A 27,629-nucleotide genomic window follows, 5' to 3' on the forward strand; every position below is an offset into this window, starting at 1 on the left:
ACACACTTGATTTTTGTTTCTTCCCTCCACCAATCTGAGATCAAACTAATATAGTCTCTACTCACCACCTTTATAAAAGCAGAATGCCTAGCCTTGTAGCCATCTGCCTGGATATATAAGTACTGTTCTATTTTTGACCTGGACACCTATGCTTGAAGAACATCATGCAAGTTCAAAAGTTGATGGCCTTATACAAGCATCCCCCCACTTATGTGGGGGTTATGTTCTGGGCCCCTGCACACATAACTGAAATCACGTAAAGTGCGGAGCAACCGAGTTTAATTGGGGGGTGCACAGGTATGATAAAACCCTGGGGAAAGTGGAAAAGAGAGAGCTCATTTCATAAATACACCCATAATGGGAAACCTTTGCTACTGGAAGCATTCAGGAAAAAACACCACACTTTTTTTTAAGATTCCTCTTAACATTTGTTCTGCACCTTGATAGTGTTTTAAAGAAGAAGAAAAAATCTGGTGACTGTTTTCATTAAAAGGGTTTTAAATATATACATATAATAATTTAGATGGCAGTGGGATGGCAAAATGTACAAAGGCATGAAGACAGCCTTCAGTAAATCAAATAGCAATACTTAAGTGGATAGAGGGATATAATGGATTTATTAGCAAATCTCAAACTGGTTTGCAGAAGATGGGAGAGGGATGCCTCTTGAAGGAGCTACTGGAATTTAGATCGAGCAGATTGAAAGCTGCATACCCCTCAAAACCTAACGAGGGTGGGGTTCTGCTTGTTGGCACCTTTTAGGGCACAACATGAGCTTCTGTCATGGTGGAACCTCACACTAGTGGCATTCCTCTCTACTAGCATAGACTGGCAGAGAGGTATCTATACATCATCTAACTGGCACTGGGATGGGGTTAGGATTGTGCAGCAACATGATGTTTCAAATAAATGATTTTTACCCATGAAGAATGGCATCCTGAAACTAATACTGTACTGGAATTGCTAATAGACTCATGTGCGCATCAGTCCAAAATATAATTTTGAAATATGTTCCAATACTTATTACCTCTGAATGAAAACAATACATGGATTTAAAAAAACCAGACTATACTGAAATGTATAAGTAGATGTGTTGTGCTATGTGTTTAGCTATGCTAGAATGAACTGTTCTTTAAAACAGCTTTTTTAGATACTGTTATTTCCATTTCAAAGTAAAAATATCTTATATGAAAAGGTTCAATTCCCCAGTGAGAAAAAAGGTTGTATGAGTTTCTTGACTCACCTTTTTTCATGTTTTGATCATATGTGAAGATCAGAACACTCCATCTTTTTTGTCAACATTGCTGTGGGAAAAAATGTCAGTTGAACATTTCCCTAGGGATGTAAAGGTTCTGTCCTGTTGCGTTAGGCTTTGTTTTCCTTTATCCTTTGGTTGCTCAGACAGTGTGTTGCTGAATATGCATACTAGTTTTACATAAAGAGGTAAATTTTCAGCATCCAAATAAACACAGATTTTTATTATTTCTGGCAAAAGTAAACCACATCTATCCATAAATGTACACTATTTAGACCACGGGTTTTTTATGTTATTAAAAGTTGAGGAAGAACATAAAAGTTTGGATGCTAGAGCAGTAGGGTTTTTTTAAAAGGTTCCATCTTGGGGCATAAAAATAAATTTGACTACTCAGTCCCAAGTGCGTTTGTTCGAAATAAGGTCACTTCCAGATGATCTGTTCACTGAGCATTCATCATGATTTGTTTGCACAACATTTGTGGGGAGGTTAGACAGCACGAGTGGTATATTAAGCATTCATTTTGATTTGTTTGTGGGGATGTTGTGTCGAGCCGTTGTTATTTCACACTTTCCAATATTCATCTGCCCCTTTAAAATTTGTTGAGGGGTTATTGGGTTGTTGTTTTTATTTTGATTGTGTATTTTGTGGTTTTATATTCTGATTTTATTCTGTGAACTGCTCTGAGAACTGCAGGTATAGGGCGCTATATCATCATCATTAATAATAATAATTATGTAGTAGTAGTAGTAGTAGTAATAATAATCATAATTCCTGTCACTTTCCATTTCCCCAAAAGTCTGTTTTCAGGGGAGGGAGAGCAGGTTTGTTGTGCAAGAGCACCAGATCAGGTTTAATTACACAATCTGAATTTGCTAGTATGTGATTGAATCCTACACCAAAATAACCACAGTCTGGTAGCAACTCCGAGTAACAGCCTTATGCAGCAGTCTTAGGCAGAGCTACTCAGAAGTAAGCTCCACCGAACTCTGTGGAACTTAGTTCTGAGTAAATGGGTATAGAATTTGGCTGTAAGTGTGCTTAGGATAGCAGCCTTACTGAGGCTTTTTCTGAAGAAAAAACTGTCTTGTTTTTATTTGACTAGTAATCCATAACTTTATTCTTATGTAATCTGTAGTGCATTCCCCAAATGGTACTATAATTAGGTTTTGTGTGCAGTTTAACTTATCCATACAGTTGTCATATGATCCAAAGATTGCCTGTTGTAGTCTTAAAGTCCCCTTGATACATACCTTGTAGAGAAACAGATTTCCCAGTGGAAGTAAGGAATTCATTCACATTATTCCTTTTTCTTTTTGCATGATAGTTTAGCTGCACTTTGCATACACTATATTTATTAATTAATAAAAAATTAATAGTAATAATAATAATAATAAATTAATTCTCATCACTGTTTTGGCAAGTGTCCTGTACATTTAATCACTGTAACACTTCTGTACACATTACAACCCTTTTAGATATCTAGATTAAAAATCCTACTAGAACATTCTGAGTACTAAATCATACAGAATTACAGTATTATTAGAAGCATTAAAAGATAAGAAGCTTTATTATACATTTTGGGAGACTTAGACTGTAACACAAACAACTGTAAGGAGGAAGGAAAACTTTGTCTAAAATATACTGGTGATCTCTTATCACAGTATTACACAATAATACTTCACTAGCAAATAATGTATCTTCTTCTTATTTTTCATGTTAATCAGTAGCCAGTCGTCAAGACTTAAAATTGGGAGGTTGGGAAGGGTGTGTGTGAGCACCCAGAAAAATGCGAAGGCAAACGAATATTACCATGCCACATTGGTAATATATGAAATGGGCTTCAATACCTGTTGAAGTAAAGTGAGTTGATTTTATGGGCCATGAGGGGAGTAAAGTCTCTTAATGTAACATTGTTTCATCCTTGAACCTAAAGTAAGTGACCATATATACAGTATTGGGGTGGTTCTCACTCGTGTTTGGTATTCATGGTTCCAAAGAATGTGAGTGATTCAATATAGTCAGTAATAATCCAGGGAATTCTGGTCTCTGATTAACAGAAGGGTGAGGAAATACCCAAGGGCAGTCATCCCTGCACCGACATGGGAATTGTTCCTGAAGAAATGTTTCTCACAGGCAGATGCTCCCTCCGACCATCTGATGCATCTGTTTTCCCACCTACCTATTTGGCCTCCCACCGATCCTGACGAAATAGCCAAGCTAATAGCCCAGCTGAAATCGGGCAAAGCCCCAGGGCCCGACCTGATCCCTGCTGAAGCCATCAAACTACACCCAAAATGGTGGGCTGGCATCTTGGCCAAAACCTTCGACGCAATCAACGCTTCTGGTCTCATCCCCAAAATATGGAAGGAGGCCATTATAGTACCAATTCATAAAAAAGGTTCTCCAATGGAGCCGGAAAATTACCGTAACATCAGCCTCCTTTCGATCATAGGGAAAATTTATGCCAGCTTTTTGCTGACGAAACTATTGCGATGGGTAGATGAGACCAACCAGATTGGCCACGAACAAGCAGGGTTCAGAATTAAACGCTCTACAACTGATCATGCGATAGTTCTTTACCATCTGGCACGGAAGTACTCCTCCCCTCCCCGGGGCTACCTGTGTGCTGCCTTCTTAGATCTTAAGGCAGCCTTTGACAGCGTTCCTAGAAATATTCTTTGGGAGAAACTTGCGAAACAGGGCATCGATAGAAGACTCTTATGGCTTATAAGTCAGCTCCACGAAGGTACCCTTGCCAGAGTGAGACTTACTCCTGCGGGCGACCTCACAAATTCAATACCAATAAACAAGGGAGTGCGCCAAGGATGTATATTGGCTCCCTGCCTATTCAATCTATTCATCAGCGACATGCGAGCACCCCTAGTCAACTCATCTCCAAGTACACATGCGCCTAGACTAGCGGATTACCGCTGTCCACTCCTTTTATATGCGGACGACGCGGTAATTCTATCTTATACACGTGTTGGACTAACCAGAGCTCTGAAGATCTTTGCCACGTATTGTCAACTCAATCAATTAACCATCAATCATGCTAAATCTAAGATTCTGATTTTCGCCAGAAGTCGGAGATTATACGAATGGAAGCTTGGTGGAGCAAAAATAGAGCAAGTCCTAAAATTTCAATACCTAGGAGTTATTTTTCAATACAATTTGGGGTGGAAAGCACATATTCAACACCTACTTAACAAGGCCAAAACTCTGTCATATGCGCTCCTCCGATTTTTCTTTTCGGATGGAGCTTTGCATGTTCCCTCGGCCCTAAAGGTGTTCAAGGCAAAAGTGGTTCCCGTGCTTGCTTATGCTGCCCCGCTCTGGGCCGTGATGACAGACCTTGCTCCTCTTGAGACTCTGCAAAACCAATTCCTACGTCGGCTCCTAATGCTCCCCCTGTGCGTAAGCAACGCAGCCATGCGACTAGAATTGAAGATCGCATCCTTAGAAACTTGCCTGTGGAAGCAAGTCTTCAATTATTGGTTATCATTGTGGCATAGATTACCAGACCATTACCTTGTCCAATGCTTATGGCGAGATGAATTCTCCAGCCTTTGGACTAGTAGAATTCATGCCAAACTCCTGAGTTATGGAATCTCTCCCTTAGATTCCCTAAAACTAGATCAAATCACTGCTCAAAGACTGATCCGCCAAAGACTGGATGACATCGATTTACAGCGAAATTATACGCTGGGGGGAGGTGTTTGTTCGCCCCAGAACATTGGTATCACTTTAACTTACTGCGTTCCATCATACCTCTCCTCCCTTTCGACTGTTGCCCATAGGCTGGCCTTCACCAAAGCGAGGTTTAACATTTTTCCCTCCAATGTCCTGAGACATAGATTCTCAAAGGGCCAAGCCTCCGCCATGTGCGAATGTGATAAGGAGACGCCGGAGTCGCTTCAACACATTATGTTCACTTGCCCCTTATTCAAGGTGCCACGGGCAAATTTGTTGGGATCAATCATACAGAAACTAGAGGGTACCCCACCAAAATTCCACCTTGCCCAAATCTTGCAGGATAAGGATACCCATACGACCCTGAAAGTGGCTAGGTTCCTGGTCGCTGTCCTTACCCAAAAGCGTTGCCAAGGAGCACCACAAGCTAATTAAGGCGTAGTACGCCATTCCATCTTATACTATTTTATTGTTATAGTAGTGTTTTAGCGGCTGTTTTTTCCCACGTGCACAGGCTGTTATTTATGTCTTGTTTTTATCTGTATGGGCCTACGGCCGTAATAAATTATTATTATTATAGTCAGTAATAAGATGGAGACGGGAGAGGGAGACTACAGATCATGTGACAGGAACAAGAAAGACAAGTACCTCACACTTCATGATTCTCCTCTGATATAGAAAAACTGTTTTATGCATTATGTAAAATGAGGTGATAGAATTTTAGACTTTACCATTTCATACTGTAGGGTGTAATGTTTTTGAAAATGGCAGTCCCATGTTGCATTTATCCCTCAAAAAAACATTCAGGTGTACTTCCCTGTGTCGTGACATCATCATGTCTCCCTGCCCCCATACCCCATCATTGGCTAGTGTGGTAATGGATAATGTGAAATTGCATAATAGGTATGTGCCTGAATTTTACAGAGATTGGGTGGTATTAACTTGACAAAAAGTTGTTGTTTTGCTTGCAGTGCTATCTTGAGTATTTTTACTTCTCTACTTTAAGAGTTACAAGTAGCTAATGAGGGTTTGAGGGGGAGGAGGTGTTCTGCTTTTGTACATTCTGTTTGAAAGGTGGCAACCTAGTCACTGAATAGATTACTTTAGGTACTTTAGGCTAATCAACTATTCAGAGGTAAACTATTAAGAGGTAAACAATTAGAGTTCAACAACTTTTTTTTTATTTTATTAAGACATTCTACTCTCTAGTTTTGTAGTAAAATAAACCATCATGTTCTAGTTGTCGACACATGGAAATCCTTTCTCCACTGGCAAATGCCTCCAATATGGCTCCTAAAAAATGGGAAATCCTTTTTAAATACATGTGAGATATATAGCCAGTTTCTAAGGCTTTTTTCATAGTATGCAGAATGCAAGAGTAAACACAACCTGAAGTTAATTGCTTTCTTAGGAAAGAAAAGTTCAGTTTCTGAGGATTGGTTTAGAGTCTTGGTTTACCAAAGAACATGAGCCAGGAACTGGTGGTGGTTGCCATTTACAAAAAGCGACACCCTGATACAACACAGTGCTCTTCTCTATGTTGGGTCTTGCCTTTAGTATGGACAGAAAGGTGTTTGGGTAATTTCAAATTCTAGTTTGTGCATTAACCTCATACACTCCAGTCCATGTTGCTATACTGAATCAGATAACGGGTTCATCTAACTCAGCATTGCTACGATGACTAGCAGCAGCTCTCCAGGGTTTCAGGTAGGGACTCTCCTGGAATTAAAGGCAAGCACATTACATGCCCACATGATTGTGTCAAAGATTTATCAATAAAGCATTCTGGATGGTTGTGGGAACAACAGAGCTCCCTTTCTGTTTTATGAATATTCTTCACTGCCTATTTATAGCTACTTCTGTTTCTCTTATAAAAGAGTAATTTATTCCTGAAGTATCTCCAACCAATCAGGCCTTATGTAGGCAAATTGTGATTATATCACATTATCATATAGTCAATTCCTACACATTATTGTGTCACACTGCCACATATGAATGAGGTCAGTACTGCTGCCCTCATTCTGAATGAGTGAACATGTTCATTCACCACAGATCATAAATCCACCCAAATAATCACCAAGTCAGCATATGTGTGCATGCATCTGCACATCATAGAGGAGAAAGGGAGATTTTACAAAACATGTGTCATTGTTTTGGCTCAATGTGGATACATATTTACTGTTTAGTACACCACACTGGAATTTAATTAGAATACAGTATGTCAACTGTATATTGAAATGCATAGGGGCAGCAACATTTATGCTTCTTGCTCTATGTATTAACTGTGCTCTAGTGAATTATTTAACCAAATACTTTAAAATCAAAGTTCTAAAATAATTCTCAGACACTTAACACCTGATCCATTTTTTGATCTTGTTGGTAATGGATACTTCCACATTAAATCTGTATATAATTCTTAGCATTTTACTTTTTCAGAGTTGGACAGAAAATACCTCTTTAAAAACTCAAGTAGATAGCATGCGACCCTGTCCTGGTTCAAGCTTGGATAAAGAGAAGTAGTGGCTGAATCAAGCAGTCCCTGCAGGTGAGATTTTCAGGGAGTTACAAGGGAATGCAGGAATACGGGTATATGTGTTAACACACAGTATAGCTTGAATAAGGCACTAATGATTATTTATACAACTAATCTTGAAGAGCTGAACAATATTGCCTTGCAAAATGAAAAATCTCTTATATCTGTGTCTGTTGTAGTTGGCCTTTGGCCTTTGAAATAAGCATGTTGTGTGGTATAATTTGTAATGTTCCTTTCCTTCACCTACTTTGGAGGATTTGAAATCTGCTTACCTTATCTAGACCATAGGAAGTCAACATAATACTCTACAGATGTTGTTGGGCAACAATTCCCTGGCAGCTTTGCCAATGGGCAGGAGAGATGGGCTCTGTAGTTCAACAGCATGCTCACTAGTACTGATCTAGAACCATTGAAGTGGATGCAGCTTGTGCCATGTAGTGTGGTTTGCCAGCTTCTTGTCAAACCTTTCTGCAGTCCCAAATCATATATTTGAGATGCTGTTTAGGCAGATTTCAAAGAAACCTAAAACAAACCTTTCAGGTGTTTTTTAACCACAACTCCCATTATCCCTGGCCATTGGCTATGCTCCTGAGGCTGATAAGAGTTCACCAAAGCATCTGGAGGGCACCAGGTTGGAGAGCGCTGTTCTACATTGCTTGGCAATGGCTCTTCATGGTCCCATATGTGGGAATATCTGGAGATGCAAGTTATTGAATTTAGGACCAGACAAGTAATATGTTCAAAAATGAATATGCTAGGGTAAAGTGAAAAGATGCATGTATTAGTGAAAATAACACACAAAATGGATAATATAAGGGGGAATTGCTTAGCAAAATGTTATATTACATACACTAATGTCTATATTAAGAGATTGCAAACTAATTGCAAACTGATGTGACCTGAACTTAACATTAGAAAAATGAAAAACAAAGAAACCAATATTGACAGATCTGCCTGTTCCTAGCTAGCAGCAATAGTATCCCTCATGTGAGAGCACTACTAGCTCAGAGAGTTTTAACCTTTATTTTATATATGAATTCCATGTTTTCTTTGAAGAGATCCTACACAAAAACACTCCTGATTATAAGCATGGCTATAAGTAGCTTGGCTTCTTTGTAACCTATGAAATGCATATTTAAGTCACGCTTGAAACAGATGATTAAGACCTTATATAGTTTTGTAGAAATGAAAGACATATAATTATCAACAGGGGAAAAAATGAAAAGCAATCCAAAATATGAAGAGCACCCATCAGCCATTTGGCAAAAGCTCTGACTTGAGGTGGAGAGGGAAGAAGATAGAGAATAATGAATTCATCAAACTGTAAATGCACAAACCAATGGAGCGCTTAGACTTCAATTCAAGGCAAATGGAAAGAGAGCCCCCATTACTGTTGAGATATACAGACACAGCCCCACTAATCATTTGGTCATGCTTGGGAGGCAGCAAGTCATCACAGGCCATGACATGAGGAGAACAGTGCGTCAGGATTTGTTGTAAGAAAAAAATAAATGTTTATTTAACATCCATATCCGAAGTCCTTGTCCCTCATCATCCTTTCTCCCTCAATACACATACCTGGAGAAAAAGTTCACAGAGCCCTGTTAAACTCTTTCAGCTAAACAAAATCTGTCAATCAAGGAATATACTAAGGTATTTGAAACCTTATACCATGTCTATCCACTATTCTAGAAGTGTTAAATTAGTCATGTGGATATTACAACATGTGAATGACTGTAGACTGCGTAGGTAATTATATGAGATCTCTGAGTAAGTGCAATACTTTTAAAAAATGCAAGTGGACCTTAAAATCTCAATGAAGCTGAAAATATAATTTTAGCCATGAACACAGTGAAAAAAATATTTAGCGGAAATGTGTGTAGCATGATCCATACTAAGTCCATGGACCCATTCTGCTAATCACATGTGCCAAGGTTTTCAGACATAACTATTAATTAGTTATGGTATTGTAAATGTGAAATCCATGAGTGATCAGAAGGTGATAAGGGCTATATAACAATCTGGCTTAATGTTGAAGGGGAAAAGCCATGTTGGTCTACTATCATTCTGACTTTCTTTTATGGGTAAAAGGATGCTCTGTGACATACTTGCAAGTGCAAAAGGATGCACTGTGAAATATTTGCAAGTAGATAGCTAGTTTTTAAACAAATTTAGACTAATGTATATAGTCTTCCAAAAGTACTAGACAACAAGACATATTTCAGGGATCTTTCCATAAAAACATCTTTGAGCTTGCATATACAAACTTTTTCACATTTTTCTTAGAAAAATAGATTGTCAATGCCCTATTATAAAATGCTTTGAAATGGTTAAAATGGCTTACAGTGTGCTGTAGAGGATTGCATACAATTTTGTAAAATAATAATGAAGTTGCTGGGATATCAGATTTTCATTCCTAACTATGCTTACTGAGAAGTAAGCCTTATTGAATTCAGAGGAGCTTATTCTCATGTTTGAAAAGAAGATTCTTAAGCATTAGAAAGCATTTACTATCCTTCGAAAATGATGTAGTTACAAGTTTAGTACACCTCACATTGGCTAAACAAGGAGAGTTCCTTAAGCATTCAGATTCAGTGTTACAATTTGAGGCACAATCAGTTTTTAAAAAAAACAACAACAAACCACTGAAAAGCATTGTATTTGATATGATGTCATGTGACCATGAATATTCCAGGGACAAATTTAATTTAGATTACAGTTACTAAAGGTCAACTTTACAAAATGTCCACCGGAGGCCGTGAAATGAAGTAAAAAGTCTAGCAAATATGGATTATGAAAGGTCACTGTAGCCTTTCACCTAGCTTTAAACTGTAGGAAATATGGAAATCCATTGGTTTGTCCTGCTTCCTATGAAAGATTTGTCAAATAAAGAATTCTAGCTTGCTTTGCTGTGCCATTCAATCTGCTGAAGACAGCAGAATTGGAATATCAGGAACCCTGTAGGACAATATAAAAATGAACCTAGAGCAGAACAACAGCATTCCTGGAATTTGAACAGTAATTAACCTCAACAGATCTTGATCTTGAAAAATTGTTGCCCAGATCCAAAGAATTGTTATAACTACTTCCATACAGCCAAGAGAGGTTTGGATATAATGTTTGTTTGTTTGTTTGTTTGTTTGTTTGCTTGCTTGCTTTAAAAAGCAGCTTTTAAAAACACTCATCCCCAAATGTGACAAGTTTCAAGAAAGTTTTAGAAGTGTTTATTACATGGCATGTTTTTTAAATCATTTTTTTAAAGTCCTATTAAGTTATTTTTGTAACCCTGTTCCTCAGCATTTTGTACCTCTAGAGAGCCAGTTACAGCATGGTTCTTGGTTTGCATGGCTCTTGGTGTTTTTAGTGTTCCTGCTGTGTTTATTCTGTGTGAGCTACAGCCATTCTTATATTCTCAAGCATACACACTTCAACATTGTGAGTAGGATGATCGAGCAGTCAGTTCATGGCAGATCCATGGGCAGTGGCTCAAGATGAGCCAGGAGGTTAAAGTCAAGGAAGAAACTATGAATCATAGCTGAGGACAAGGGAGGATTCAGTAAGCCAGAAGGCAGGGTTGAAGAGTAGACCAGAAGGCAGAAGCAAACCAAAGGACAAATCAAAGGATGTACAAACTAGAGCTTAGGATGACTTCATTGCTCAGGCAAGGTTTAACTCACACAAGGATTGTTTTATAGTCCTTCCTGTCCAGGAATAGCCAATGATCAACTTGGTTAGGCAGATCCAGGGCCTGATAGCATATAATTGCTGAGGCAGCTGATAAAACCTGCAACTCTGTGGCTTACCACATGAAGAAGCTACAAACAGATCTGAAGGCACCAGTATCAGCAGCTCCTAACAATCTGGTCCTGGTTACCCCACCCCCCCAGTCACCTCTGCCTCAGGCAACCTGTGCACATAAGCCTGAGGATGAGTGGACTGTCTCTTTATTCTGTAGAAAGAAGTAAAAGCTCCTGATTGGAGCATTGTGTTTGGCTATGATAGAACAGGAAAATATAGCTGTAACTCACCCATGCAAAAGTGGTAGGGAAGTGAGGGTTCTGCGAACCCCCATGGAGACCCATTTGACCACAGACAAATGCTGGGTGCGCAGGACTGCACCCTTTGCTGCTTATTGAGTACTCACTCATTTTTCATAATCGTGTTGTCCCACTGACCTGAATAAAGATGGCAATGCTTATGTTTGTCTTTTTGTCAATTGGTATACCAGAGGGTTTTATGTGAAACGTTTTGCCCTTGAGTTCATTTATTTTATACACTCCTGTTTGCAGAAAAAATAGCTTTTCTTTGTCCTTCATTTGTCCCAATCATTGTATTTTCAAAGTAAAGGATAGGAAAAGGATAGGTCATTTGAAGAAGGAATACATGATATACTAACATGGTTGCTTTTTCAAGTTTATATAACCATCTTATTTCATTTCTGAGATCCCAATTGATGTCTGTTTTTATTTAAAATGTCTGGAAGGGTAACTTCTGAATGTACCGTCCAAGATAATAGCATTAACTGGCATGGCTGCAAAATCAATAATAGAAACAAAAATATAAGTCTTCTGATTAAGAGTGACACAAAACAAATTTGTTAACTAAAACAGATGTAGTCAACAGTTTAAACATATATCATAAATGTTTAAACTCCATTTGGATTTCTTTTTTGCTTTATCATTTAATACATCATTCTCATGAAAGTTAGCTTTGCCATGTGCAAAACAATCTGTGAAAAGAAAAGGAAAAGTTGACTGTGAAGTGCTTTTCCTTCTCTTCCTAGCTAAATAAATAAAAAGTAGACTTCACTGAAGGAAAGTAATTGAAAATGCTAATTCAGTGCCTATAGACTAAAACTTTGAAGGACATATCTTTGTAATTTTGGCATCTTGGAAAACTAAGAGGGCAGAAATAAAAATAGATCATTGACCATGAATGCCCTTTTCCAGATGGAAAGTTTAAGTAATTCCATATTGTATTTTTAAAATTTATAGAACGATATGGTTGTATGCAGCTCTGCTGGTGCAACAGGCTTCCATGCATGCAATGGAGCTTCCTTTTCCCCTTCAGCCCCCATACACCCACAAAACCAGATCCATAGAGTTAGGGGACACTCTGGAGCAGATTTTGGGGGTGCACGGGGGGGGAGGAAATGTAAGTCCTGTTGCACCACTGGAGCTACAAAGGAGAATTGCTAGTCAACAAGATGTACAATACTGCAAAGGTTACAGTGGTGCCCCGCAAGACGAATGCCTCGCAAGACGGAAAACCCGCTAGACGAAAGGGTTTTCCGTTTTGGAGGGGCTTCGCAAAACGAATTTCCTATGTGCTTGCTTCGCAAGACGAAAATGTCTTGCGAGTTCCTGCGGGTTTTTTTTCCTCCCCCCCCCCTTTTTCCCAAGCCGCTAAACCGCTTATCAGCTGATGGCTAAGCCGCTTATCAGCTGATCTTTAAGCCGCTTAACAGCTGATGCTAAGCCGCTTATCAGCTGATCTTTAAGCCGCTTAACAGCTGATGCTAAGCCGCTTATCAGCTGATCTTTAAGCCGCTTAACAGCTGATGCTAAGCCGCTTAACAGCTGATCGTTAAGCCGCTTATCAGCTGATCGTTAAGCCGCTTATCGGCTGATCGTTAAGCCGCTTATCAGCTGATCTTTAAGGCGGCTAAGCCGCTAATACTGTAGCGCTAAGCCGCTAAACCTCTAATGGGCTTGCTTCGCAAGACGAAAAAACCCGCAAGACGAAGAGACTCGCGGAACGGATTCTTTTCGTCTTGCGAGGCACCACTGTAGTTGTAACTTGGGGCCAAAATAGGCATGATCTGGGAGATTTGCGTTTAGAAATGCTAACTTCTCTTCTTAAACTGAAAAACAGAGGTCACAACATAATAAGCGCCTGTTGGATGAGGCTAGCTGTCACTCAGATGCCTGTGGAAAACCAGCAAGTAGGATGTGAGGACTTTTCCCTCCTGTGGTTCCCAACTGGTATTCAGAAGCATTCCTCCTCCATGGAGGCAGAGCATAGCCATCCTGGCTAGAAGCATAGGATGTTAATTAGGTAAATGCATGGTTGAAGAGAAACTGTTTCACCTGGTGCCTAAAGGTGAATAATGAAGACACCAGCCAGACCTCCCTGGGAAGCGCATTCCACAAACTGGAAGCCAGACCTCTTGTGGAGGAGGCGTATGAAGAAGGGCCTCAGATGATGATCACAGGGTCCAGGTACATTCTTATAGAGAGAGGCAGTTCTTGAGGTATTGTGGTCCATATGAATATGGTTAGTATCATGGACTGGTTGGACGTGGAGAAATGGTGGGAGGAACCAGTTGGGGAACCACCAAGGGAAACAGGTTCAGAGTCTGGGGACAACAAGGAATTAATCAGTGGGAAAAGAGGGAGAAGACTGGGAAGAGAATGTGTTGGAAGCTGAAGGCTTAGTGAGCTGGGAGAGTATGGCAGAGAGAAGTCCAGAATCAGAGGCAGAAGCTGAAGCAGGTACGTGGGGGGGAGAAGGCCAAGAGGCAGAGATGAGTCAGGCTGGTGTAGAGTCACAGATGTCTTCCCTTCCTGCTGTGACAAGCTCCCCTCCTCATCCTCCTGTCTCCCAGAAGCAGAAAAGGGCTGAAATGGGTGGAGCAGTGGCAGGCAGCACACAGGCAAAGTCTCTGATTGCTTGGAAGGAAACCTGGAGTAGAGAGGACTTAAACAGCTGTAGGGAGACGGGGACAGTCTCAGCAACTGATTCATGGGGTAAGACCTACTGGGGATGAGCTGCTGTGCTCATTATGCCTGACATTCAGCCAAGTCTGTGAAGATTGTGTTTTTGCTAATAAAGAGTTAACTCCAACTTTGAACAGTGCTATTTACTACTGGCTCTCACTGTGACAGTTGGCCACTGTGGGAGAAGAATGCTAAACTAGTTAAGACTTTGGTGTGATCCAGCAGGGCTTTTCTTAACCATTGGATCAGCTCATAATTCAAGTCCAAATTGATTCAGCTCTTGGTGCTGGAACAATGCAATTATTTCCAGCACTGGGACAGTAGAACCACTGTTTGACAGTGCACAATCCTGTGGAATGTGGCCATTAGCCATTCTAAATGAGGTTATAGACAGCTGGACAAAAATGCAGACATCCAGGAGTTTTGATATAAAACATTTATTCATTCTGGCCTCATAGATAAACATCTGAACAGAAATGTCGACTAATTACTGCATTTTGATGGAAGACTGAAATAAAAAGGTACTAATTCAGGACTCCTTGCAATAAAGATAAGTCAGCATCTTAACCCCAAACACATTGTTCTTGCATATCTCAATCAATATGGATTCTGTCTGAAATCAATTTTCAGCTGCAAATATGATTGTTAAATAATTCACAACTTGCAGGCCTTCAGGCAAGAAGAGGTTAGAGAAACAGCAGAAAAGTGGTGATCTCCACCTACAATGCATTTTCAATTAAAAGAGGAGGACATTTGTAAAAGATTGCTTCATAACTGAGGTGGCAATCTTTTTTATTTTTAAGAGATAAATGGCATTGTAGATTCTTTGTCTCCTGTGGTATATTTTTTAATGTTCCATGTTTTTAAACACACACACAAACCCTGTTGGATGAGTAAGAAATATATAAAGCAAAACTTAAGAGCAGTTTTGAAGTCAAGAAAGGGTTAATAATGGAAAGCGATAGCATCAAAAATTAAAAGCACAATCCAATTGTGAGAAAGTCCAATTGAATTCAATATGGCTTAATCCAAAGTAAATAGGTCTAGTTAATCTCTGGTCCTTCAGATGTTGCTAGACTACAGTTCCCATCATCCCTGATTATTGGCCATGCTGGCTGGGACTGATGTGTTTGGTAGCAGATATACCTTGAAAATTGGGGGGGGGGTGCATTTCCTCAGGGACTAAATCAGTCTTCCTCCAAGCTGAGACCCTACAGACATTTTGGACTAAAATTCCCATCACCCCAGCCAGCATGCACATGGTGACTGGAGCTGGTGGGAGTTGTAGCTCAAAATATCAGGAGGGCACTATGTTGGGGAAGGCAGAACTAAATACAGAAACACATCTACTTTTAAAATGTAGTTGTAATGAGCCAAATGCTGGCCTTTGCATACTGATCTTCATTTCTGAATCTGGTACTGAACTGAATGACGTTTCTTTGTACAAAATACGAAAAGAAATGTGCTTAGTAGGAAATGTAGTTAGAATTTATTGTACTATTAAAATCCTATTGGGTCTTTATTTATGAAATGTGTTTCCTATATTTGAGGTTTAGGGAGTCTTGATAATGAGGCTTGTAAGATTCATGTTTCCTTTTCTGCAGCTTAATTTAGGCTCTATATCAAATATGTAAACTAATATTATATCTTCCTGCAACTTTTGTGTATAAGACATACATTTTGTCCTATTTCTATCCACTGTTTCATTTTATAAAATCTAAGCTGGTAAATGGCATTTGATTGACAAGATCCCATATTCCTTGCTATTTCATTAAACCAAGTACATTTGACAGAAGAAGTAAATAAATCCAGAGGAATTTGTTGCCACTTTTACAACAACTTTTGTTGCAAAGGCTGAAGAAATAGCATGTCTGTACAAAAGGGAGCATCCATGGATTCTCATGCAATACATGCATGCATAGCCTTGTCCAAAAACATTCTGAAATTTCATGACAGGAATTTTGGATACACTGGATATCTGTGGCGTTGCACAAATAATTACTATCATTATTGTCTAATAAAAAAATAGGCAGGACCGTGGGGGTGGGGTGGAGAATGATCTCCAGAGGAAATTCTATTCCAATTTAGTTTTTGTTTGCTTAGATTTGGCCAAATGGCTTTAGAGAGCAATTACTGATGTTTCAATGACCTCTTGGTTCAATTGAATTAGAGAACTTAATGAAGTTTCCCTCCCTCAGTATTGGTCTTTGCTGCCTTTTAAAATTGATGAAACAGAGTGTCTGGAAGATATTGCAATAATGCTGGCTGTTATTCTCATACTTCCATTTAGCTAGTATATATTTCATACAAATATGCACACTCACCAATTTCTGACTTTCTTATGAGAAGAAGCTACAGCATGGTGGGCTCATGCACTTCTCCTTCCCCTCTCTCTCCTCCATTACAACTGAGGTCATTGGAAGCTTCTGTTTCTGTTGTATATTAGCCATAGTTTAACATGTTTAACCATCCTAAACTGTGGTTAATCTTAACTGTGATTAGTGCAGAGAACTAGTCTTGCAAATAATGGTTTAAAGATGCCTTGTTTCAACTTACCATCATTAAGATAAACCACAGTTTGTTGTGTTTGGGTAACATGGTAAACAGTGGTTTATGTGAAATAGAAATGAAAGTTTCTGAACTCCCCTTCACAGATACTCTGGAAGAAGAGATAATGGATAAGTACATAAGCCTAATTCATTCTCACATTGTTACATCCCAAGCAGCCCACTGTTCACGTCAAAACACACTTACTCTTCTATTCCGTCTTCATTGGATATTATGGGAAAACTTGGGTTAAATTGTAGAAGGTAAATGAATGGATGGTAAATTTCATCCAAATGAAATAAATAGCAATATCCTACTGTTCATCGTAGAATATAGTAATCTGGGATATATGGTGTCTGAACAATCAAGGTAATTTTTTTAACCAGTGTAGCAAGACCTATGAGTCTTCTAATTCTTTTCTCAAAGCCATATATACTAATAGACACAATCATATTGTGTGGCAATGTATTTCATAACTTCCACGTTGTGTGTTTAACCAATTGAATAAATTACCCAAAGATGTGCTGTTCCTTGTCTACCTGAAACCTACTGTTCTTTAATATTTCCCCTCAGTAGAAAATATGGTTAAGCTGAATCATCTGTCATTTCCTGGATCCTTTTTTGGGTTCTTCCTTCCAAAAGCAATTCAGAGACAGAACAGATCTGTTAAGATGGCATCATATGATTTCAGGTGATGGACATGTGATATTCATAGCCACAGCAGTACATGCCCAACAGTCATGACTGGTCAGTTACATACTTCTAGGGATCAGTTGTGATCCATTTCATGCCTCCATAATACCAAATATTAGATGCACAGAGTTGTGGATTTCCAACCAAGTGCCACATTGGACATAATGGTAAGCCAGTCACTTCATAGTTTGTTTCCATACTCCAGGAAGGAAGAAGTGAGGAGTACTCAAACTGCATGCACTATATTCAGGTAGATAGCTGTGTTGGTCTGATGCTGTCAAATATCCCTTGCTTTTTCCTGTAGGACTAATTGCAGTCGTTAACAGTCGTCAACAGGTTTATCATACTAATTGAGTCAATCACCCATCTCCTACTACCCTCCTGAGAAAAACCCCACCCTACTCTCCCATTATATATTAGGGTCTGGTGACTTCTGTTTCAATGTGTCTGAAGAAGTGTGTATGCACATGAAAACTTACACCCAGAACTGGACAATTTATTTATTTATTTTGCATGCACTATACACAGATCTTGCACCAGCTAATTTGCCTAACTATGGTTTATGGTCAGTGTTCCTTCCAAATGCAACCAATGTATTCTCAAAGATTTTAATCAATAGTATTCCTCATAAGAATGTGATTTCAGGGGTAAATCTTTAGAAAAGTGGGAAAACTTCAAGCATGCAAGTTTGCTATAAAAAGTCTCCCATGTGGTTTTTGGGAAGCCAATAGCAGTGTTATTATTATATTAATTTTATATTAGAGTGGAATTTCATTGATTTCCTCCCTCAAATTCATTACTGTGAATTTTTATTGAATGCAATTAAAAAGATAGCTATAGCATTCCTATTTTGAGCTGGAATTTGATCTACAATTATTCAGTTGTAAGGGGTTGCAGGCCAAACCTTCAATTCTCACCTTCTCAAACCAACTTGCTTCTGTTTAGTAGGACAACAGTTAGGCACCTTCGGTATAGTATTGTTGTGCTGACATTCCAAGGTTCTTTTGAGAGGGATACTGAGAAAGAAATGAAGCCCTAGTTAGAACCAAACAAAAAAGAGAAAGGATTTCATAGTCAAAAATATCAGTGGCAGTCCTTATTCGCAAAAATGGCCACATACTAATCGGTCACAGTAACTGCAAAAATAATAATTATTTCAGCAAATAAGGTTTGCAAGTGCTGCCAAGTCTAAGGATACATGTCATTTGGCTTGCCAAGGTGGATAATTATGGAGATTTCCATTCATTCTTATTCTGTTTAAAGCAACATGTAAGTTAGCTTTATTAGTTTTATATACATTCTGAGCACAGCTGACCCATAGTTCTTTCTACTGAGCTATGTAAACATTGAGGGCTCACGATTAAAAATACAGCACAAGCCTATCCTCAATGATAAAATAATGCAAAATAAAAATAAAGGCAAAGCATGAATTTATTTGCAGCATTATATACCTGCAAACCATATCTAGAATTTTTATTTAATTAATGGGAGGGGTTGGTCCATGAAAGATCCAACAAATCTTTTGAAAGTCCCCCCCCCCTTTTAATTGCAAGGGGGGAAATACACTGAAAATGGGGGAGTTACATAAATGAGAGCAGGTGCAGTCGTGCAGAGGTAAGTATGCAGCATATGTAAGTGCAGTTGGAAAATCATTGTCTTGCAGAGAATACTCGAAATTGGTCCCTAATGGCCTTGGGTTTTGTCATATGGTCTTGATTATCAGGCTAAAATTGCATTGCCAATGCCTTTAGTGTGAACGAGATGGATGAATAATTATTACGTGCACTGAATACCTTTCCACAAGGAGGAACCAGGACATCCCCTGGTCACCCTAGCTACCATTTCACCCTGCTGTCAGGGAAACTGTAATCGGCCTATTCATCATTTCCTTATTTCTCCTATATAATATAAAAATCTATAAATAATGTGTGCATGTGTGTCCGCATACACTTAAACATGTGCACATGTAATTGCAAAGAGAAATTGTCGGTGTTCAGTGCAACTTGTGAGGAATTGTTTTGAGAGGAAAAATAGTCTCAAAGGGGAGTTAAGGGCAGGGTACTTCATGGTGTTTTGCTCTTAACCCTACCACACATCTAAATTTAATAAGTGTACCTTCTTTAGCAGCAATTCCATGCATAACTGGACTGATTAAATCCTATTGACTTCGGTAGGATTTAAGCATACTAATTGTACAAGGACTACAGTGTTTCTGAACAAGAACAGGGCTAGAAGAATTTCTGCTATAGAAATATAAATACAGTGAAATGAGCACACATGCAAGTGTGTTGAGTGGCAGGATACCGTCCAGTTATAAATTGCTCTTATTAGTTAAAAGGGGCTTCCTGCCCCTTTTCTACTCCCTTTGCATATATTTTGCTTTCTTCATGTGAAATAATTGAAGGTTCCGGTAATGAGGGTAACAAAAAATATTGGTGAAAACATTAAGAGTAATCCTTAGTGGTATTCAAGAGTTCACCCTATCCCCCATCCTCCTCCCCTCAAAGCAAAATGTGCTTGAAGGATCAGAGATGATAAAGTTCAAAACCACTCTAAGATCTGTGACCATGACCACACAGCTCATTCATCACAGGAATATTTATTGTAAATCATGGCCTTGTGTGGCTGCTGCTTACCCTCTATGCAATCCTTTGCAATACTGGCAATTAGTTATGAGGGCCGCTAGCTCCTAAACACGGTACCTTGAACTTCAGAGCAAACACAAATAGACCACAACAAATTGTGCTTCCTGACAGGGAGTTCTGAATGCCTGATCAGAAGGATTATTTGTAGAGAGGTGCAGGCTTTTCAGAGCAAGATTTCCAGAGTCTGAAGCCTTCCTGATTAATTGCTTGATGCCTTTTGCCACTAAAATCCTAATGAGATGCCTGGGAAAAAACCCTACACAGTTTTGATTAAATAATCAGCCAATCACATCAGTAATTCGGTCTGCTGATTATTTTTACCAGCTGTTGTATTCATGGCTATTCTCTTTATAAGGGGTGTGGGTGGCTGAGGAATGCACAGCATGCATTTGTATAATTCTAATGTTATAGGAAGCAGTCCTTGCTTTCTAAACTCACATTTTGTACAAAGGTGAGTGAAAGTGTGTGTGTGTTAATTACACCCATTGTAGAGAGTGTTAAATGTGACAGGAGAGGAGGATTAAAGCTATTTAGGAGTCTGTGCAAAGCCCCTTTAAGTAAATGGGAGTTGGGCAAGACCACAGATACTTGGAATATTTGTTCTTTCACAGTTTCTGTTAGTTTCAATGATGCTTGTGCAACAGACCTTCCTATGGTGCTGTGCCCCTAGTTTCTTAATTTCCTGTCCTAAATAACAATCACTGTGTATGTAACAACACAAAGATGGAGGATTAGATTGGTACATGGTGTAACTTTACTTCAGGTGTGTTTCATGAAATGCAATGCTAGAAAAAGTGCTGTAGTAAAATCAACTAGGTGTTCATTTGCACAAGTCCTATTAGAATTGAATGGGAGCAGTCCATATTATTGGTCTGCAGTAGGAACCCTGTGCTAGGTATAAAATCAAATCCATGTAGTCAGCATGTTATTAAATGTAGGTAGGTATTCTGTTGACATCTCAAAGCATACTTTGAAACCTGATGACCTCATGACATCAGAGCCAGCTTGCACTTTTTATTCCTAAATGAAAAAAAGCTTAAATTTGTTGCATCATCTGACTCCTGATTTAGATTTTCAGATAAGCAAGAGCTAAAAATGGCTCTGCCAAGTGACAGAAGTGTTATCACGAGCCATTCTGGATCAATAGGCTTAAAAAAGGGTTTCGAGTGGCAGTTCAAAAATAGAAAATTTAAATATATATGTAGCTTCATTCTGCTGTAGCCTATGCTGTATAAATGGCACTTTGGCAGCACATTTCTTAGCAGTGCAAAAGGTGATTTATTAGGCCCACTGAATTTGTGTTTATGTTCCTCATTGTAAACTGTGTTTATAGCAATATGTCTATATTAAGGTGTTAGAGCTAGAATTGCTATCTAAGCTTTAACTTTACCAATATTGCTGAAAACCCAGGTTATAGCACTATAAATAGTCGCATCAGTATTGGCACTTGCAAAATCATCTATATTTCTGGGAAACTGTCTCTGCACCTAAATAAGCATAAAGGGTACTGCTTTAGTACATTTACCAATACTGGTAATAATTAATAATATAATTGTGAACATCAACAATCTTTCATTCACTGCTGAATAACCCCCAGAGTATGGCTTTTCAGTTACCACACCCTAGCATGACAGAAATTCATTAATCAGTTTTTGTTCAAAAGGACATCAGCACACACAACTTGCATGCAGTGAGGGCACATTTAGCAAACATATGACATTAACACAGTGGAGAACTACCCACTCAGACTAGGAACAGATATCCAAGGACTTGGACAGAGGCCTTTGCAATGCCTTTTACCTGCAGTGCTTCCAATTTGGAAGCAAGGGGACTAAATTGGGGCATGTCCTTGACAAGGGAATATTATTCCCTCACCAAACTGCATGTAGAACCTACTGCAAATCTATGTGTGTAAATGCTTGTGCTTTACAGTACTGCTCACAATGATCTCGCTACTCTCACTTTTCTTTATTTCTGCAAAGAGAACTGTATGAACAATCTGCATGTTGACCTCAATTAATAGGATAGATTCTGTGTGCAATAGAAAGCAGGAGATGGAGTGCGTAGGTGAGAGTAGCTTTCCCATTTTCTCTCTGACTCCATGTACAATCTACAGTCTAGAGTTGTATGTGAAATGGAACAAAGTCCAATAGCTATGCAACTTCATTGCATCTTCTCCCCATTGAACGTCATTGCCTCGCAAATTTAATAAACTATTAATTAGTCCACTCTTGTCCTCTTTGTCTAAGTGAAGCCATAAGTTCATTTCCATTGCCCTATATCCTCCCACATTTCCACTTAACTTTATCCTACTTTTAGACACATGTATAGATCCCTGCCCTCATCTTTATCCTTTTATTGTGTCTGTCATGTGCATTATAAAACCTCTAAGCAGTCGGTCAGTCCCTTCTCTGGCCAACATCTAATCAAGGGAGTCTCCCTTGCAAACTAACCCCAACCTAGGAGCAGAGATAAGGCAGAGAAACGTAAATCCAGGAGTGCCACTGTGTCACCTCACCCTCCTGTCCTTGCAATGAGGCACTCTGGGCAACGCATATGGCCCTCACAGTGCTTTCCTCTTCTTCCCACCCTTCCTGGTGGGCAGTGGTGGCACTGCCCTCCCCCTCTCCCCTTTTGACCTGCCATGGGGCAGGGCGTACGTGAGCTTCCCTTCATTGGCAACGAGAAGGAGGTGCTGCCGCCCAGTCCCAAAGGCCCGGTCCACAGGTGCTGCCTCAAGGGAGCCTGTCATATGGGGGGGGTGCTTCATTGCGCCCCCTCAGAAATTTGTGCCCGGGGCCATGACCCCCCTGTCCCCTCCCACGCTACACCACTGCCTAAATATAACAGTACTTATTTAGTGGTGGGGAATTTGTGGACCTCTAGATGTTGTTGGACTATAATTCCCATCATGGCTAACCATTGACCATGGCTGAAAATGGCATATGACGTGTATATATTGGTTTTGTATATTTGTATGTGTATTGTATTGCAGAAATATTAGAAATTTGCACTAAAATGCTGATTAATTTTCATGAGGACCTTAAAATACTCCCCAAACTGATGTGAAAATTGTTTCTACAAATTGTAGCAGTTTTTTTCAGTAAAGTTTAAAACTTTTTTGTACAGTATCAGTGGGAAAATTCATGAAAGGACTCAGTGATAGCTGCTATTTGGGTTGCTTAATATTAGTGGGGAAATAAGGAAGTTTTTGACTTTCAGCTTATAACTCCTTGTCAGTCAGAACGGAAGGACCGGTTGGTTGTTTTTTTCCATCTTTTCGCAACAGGATTGATTACTAATGTTACTATTTCTAATCAGGTATTTTGTTTCCAAGGTATGAAATGATTTGGAACATAAAACATTTACAGTACAGATATGTTCCATCTGCCATCAATATGGGGCCAGATAAAAAGATATACTATTATCTATTTTGTATCTCTCATCTTCTGAGACCACCATGGCAACAATTCTCTAGACCAGATTTAAGCACATGAGTATAAAGTAAAGGTATGTTTAAAGAAAATGTCATTCAGAAAGATGCAGTTGTCCAAGGCAACCAATATGCAATCTGATCATAAGGCAGATCTGGGCAAATTTTAAATCTGCCTTTTCAATTTTGCCAAAAAGGCAGATGCTATTTCTGGAAAGGCATTTTCTAAAATTTGGCAATGATGTCCTAGGGCTACCACCTGAAAAATGAAGAAGAAATGGTTACACATGTCTCTTCCATTGTGGATATTTGCCATGGGAATAAATACATATGTACCCATCTCATATGATATGTGTACCATTCCTGATACTGTTTTCATGGAAGGATTCACACAAACAAAACTGGCATGGCAACTTCAACAGAATGCAAGCAAAGAGATGTAAATGCCTAGAATTGCTTACTTTTGCAACAATCGTGGTTTCCCCTCCAGTTTCCTTTTAAAACTTTATTTGCTATCATGGTATAGGTAATTCTCCTTTAGTTCAGGTTCAGAAGCTTAAACATTTGCACTGGTTTTGGCTCTGTTCATGTTGACCAGGCTAACCACTGGAATAGAAATGTTTTGTGCAGAAAACCACAGTAATTGAAATGCATTCTCTAGGATTGAAATATAGCAGCCAAGTCTGTATACCAGTCTGCCTGTTTTTATGTGTCCCTGATTCTAGAGTCATTTTTAAAAAGTGAGTGATGCCATTTTTTTACATCTTTCATTTAATATGCTGCTTGGTAAACAGTGTTGTAGATTAGTATATTTGTAATTTAAATGAAGACAATATATCAACCAAGTTTTTTTTTTTTTAAAAGAAGTTGTTTGAAGAATGATTGATGTCACTGTTATGCCCTGTTTAAAAGAAAAAGGGGGAAATTGGGTTTGGAAAGGATTGAGGTGGAGGGTGAAATAGAAATTATCTTTCATGGGCAGGTGTATACTGTTTTTTAAACCCCTAGCCAGACTTAGTGGCTGAATCTCTGCTATCTTCAAGCACACTAATAAATTCTGCCTAATTCATTTTTTATTCTCTCTTGGGGTCTGCTTGCTGATTTGCCTCAACAAAGGAAGCATCATGTTACTTCTTTTAAATAATTGATAGCTCTGAGTCCAAGCCAGCTCGAAGGAAATTCTGAAAATAGGTACTTATTGAGTAAATACCCTGCATTTCAACCACTGCCAACTACCCTCCCCTATATTTATTCTGTTCCATGGGCTACTGTCAGTTGCAGATGATCTCATCGATGCTTTGTAGACACCCAGCACTTAGCAGCTCCAATTTCATTTATTTTTTAAATATATATTTAAAAAGGGGAAGCTGTTAATTATAATGTCTCTTGCAGCTAGGAGCTCTTAATAAATCATAATCAATACTATGTCATAGTGCCAACCAGAGATGGACATTTTGACTTCAGACATGGAGCGGGTACCCTCTCTAGAAAAGAGACAAGCCAAACGTATGCAGGCAGTCTTCTTTAGGGCAAGTTTACTTACTGTGTTTAGGAAAGTTCCTTTCCACTTTAGTCTTTGGTATAGACCTGCTGCTTTTTTATTGCTTTTAAGCCCACAAGAAATATGAGACAAGTCCTGCCTCACTTATAAGGTATATGAGAGTGAGAAGGGTTATTAGAATCCTCTAGGAGCCTAATAATTAGGACAATCGTGCAGCTAGTTAGGTGTTTTGTGCTTACCATACTTTTGTGCTCTTATTGTTGCTGTTGCGTAAATCAGTGCCTAGTTGCTAGAGAACATAAAATAGATTCCAACGGTTGTGGTGTATTTTAGAGGAATCTCTGTGCTTAGAAGAATAAGGACTTACTTCAGAGTAGACATGCATAGGGTTGTTCTTCATTTGGTCTATTGATTTTCATTGGGGTGTGATATGTCGTCATACTGCTCTGAATCTAGGGAGACAAGGAGCAATGAAGCAAACATTGTAATGTAGTGATGCACACTCTTTCCAGTCCCCACTTCTACTTTTGATGGCTAGATGTTCTAACAAACAAATGGGTAAGAGTGACAAAAAAATAGATAGCACGAGTGTTTTTATTAATTAAATTCCTTATCTGCCTTTCACCATAAGGTCCCAGGGTGTGTTACAACAATGATCACAAGCAAGAGAGTAGAGTGGGTCCTAAAATATATATCATATCAAGTCCAGGGTAAAGAGGTGCATCTTCAGTATATAACAAAAAACTGCATAGTGAAAATGCCAAATGTACTTCTGTAGGGAGGGTATTCCACAGCTTTGGGATTCCCATCCCCTGCATTTCTGAAAGGCAGTAGAACTACCAATATGTCCTGTCCCCCCCCCCCCGGTAATCTTAACACCTGAGAGGGTCTGTTTGGTGTGTGTTGGGAGGGGCACTGGAATCTTTCATTGTTAAGGATGTCTGCTTTAAGGCTACATTATGTATGGATACTTAATGTACATGAGGAGATTCTCCAAATTGCTCATACCTGAGTCAATATTTCACCTTTTTAGAACTCAAGCAAAATCTACATCAATTTCAAAAGATTTTGTATACAAATATTTGGTCATCTATGCAATTTTCTGAGGTCCCACGTAGAAAACTTTTTCATTCCTTTCTGTTCCTCTCAGGTATATGACGAAACTTCTACTCCTCAATTATTTAGAGAGTTTTTTCCCTCCCCCTGAACATTTTCCTCTCCCTAATATACATAAAAGCAGAGTTTACTTTGATCCTGACAATTAAACATTTATTTTAAAACTGACTGGCTGCTTTCCAGCAATGCTCTTTTCTCGGCATCATGTACTGGATCTTAAAGTAGTTGGTTAAAATAGTCTCTGTGAATCAGGAAGTGGTAAGAAAGAGAGAGATTCCCCCCCCCCCCCTTCATGGTGGCCATTTCCCCCTTTCCCTCTCCCCTCCAGTTTTGAAATTCAAATCGAATGCAATTTTCAGCTCATTTGAGCCAGAATATACTCTTGCTGAGCTTCAGTGGCTCTTAAATACAAACTCTTAGCTGAAAACAGATATCATCTGTCATTAAGGGTGTGTGAGAGTGCCCTCCCCACATATTATTCATAGGACTGAGGACTGTACTGGATACTTCAAACTATTTTGACCAGTCAGTCACAGACAAAATAATCAGGTAATCAATATTTTTTTGCAGTTTGATTTCCTTTTTAAAGCATTCATTGTAATGAATAGTAAGTGCAAACAAAATGTATTTTCCCCTATACCATGAGTATTTCTCTCCATAGAAGTTGTGTAGCCTGATTTTGGGTGGAGCTTTTCTAGGAGTCAGTTATGCCCAGCTGTGAACATTTCCAGTGCTCCCATGACCCTTGCCTCCCTGGGTGAAAAAGGTTTTGAAAGGTCGCATCGGTACTTAAAAAAAAAAAAAGTATATACCACTCTGTCATAAGACATCAGGGCACCGTACAACAATATGTATACAATAAAAGAAAATTAAAAACGGGGGGGGGGGGGGACCCATCAGTAAAATAATTGCCTAATCAGAAGGTTTTAAACAGCTGCAGACACCTGTTGGCATAAAAAAAGTCTTCAAGGAATGCCTAAAAGTCAAAAGTGAGGGTGCCTGCCAAATTTCTGCTAAGAGAGTGTTCCACAGCATGGGACTGGCAACAGTAAATATATGACTTCTGGTTGCTGAAGAAGAAGAAGAAGAGTTTGGATTTAATATCCCGCCTTTCACTCCCTTTCAGGAGTCTCAAAGCGGCTAACATTCTCCTTTCCCTTCCTCCCCCACAACAAACACTCTGTGAGGTGAGTGGGGCTGAGAGACTTCAAAGAAGTGTGACTGGCCCAAGGTCACCCAGCAGCTGCATGTGGAGGAGCGGAGACGCGAACCCGGTTCCCCAGATTACGTGACTATCATAGTTCAGATGTATTGTGGACCCAAGTTGTTCAGAGCTGAGAAATACTCATTTCAAGCCCTAGAGCCTAGACAATATTTAACCAAACGGACTAGTGGTCTGACTTGATATAAGGCCATTTCCTGTGTTCCAGCTTCAGGTCCATTATGTAGACACATGGAGCACTATAAGGGATGTGACAGTTACAATGCAGAGACAG

General features: G+C 39.2%; 1 protein-coding gene across 15 annotated transcripts in view; it reads left to right on the forward strand.

Moving 5' to 3' along the window:
• Window positions 1–27,629, forward strand: part of ESRRG (estrogen related receptor gamma) — a 483,548-nt gene that overhangs the window by 103,476 nt on the left and 352,443 nt on the right. For 11 of the 15 annotated variants that reach the window (XM_081000562.1, XM_081000567.1, XM_081000563.1 and 8 more), the window contains one exon: window positions 7,383–7,491. The exons of the other annotated variants lie outside the window; for them this stretch is intronic. The gene's annotated coding sequence lies outside the window, so the exon portion shown is untranslated. The remainder of the gene's footprint in view (window positions 1–7,382; window positions 7,492–27,629) is intronic. 15 annotated transcript variants of the gene reach the window in all.

Source organism: Podarcis pityusensis (genome assembly GCF_964106645.2).
Source record: "Podarcis pityusensis genome assembly, chromosome: 3".
Taxonomy (NCBI): Eukaryota; Metazoa; Chordata; class Lepidosauria; order Squamata; family Lacertidae; genus Podarcis; species Podarcis pityusensis.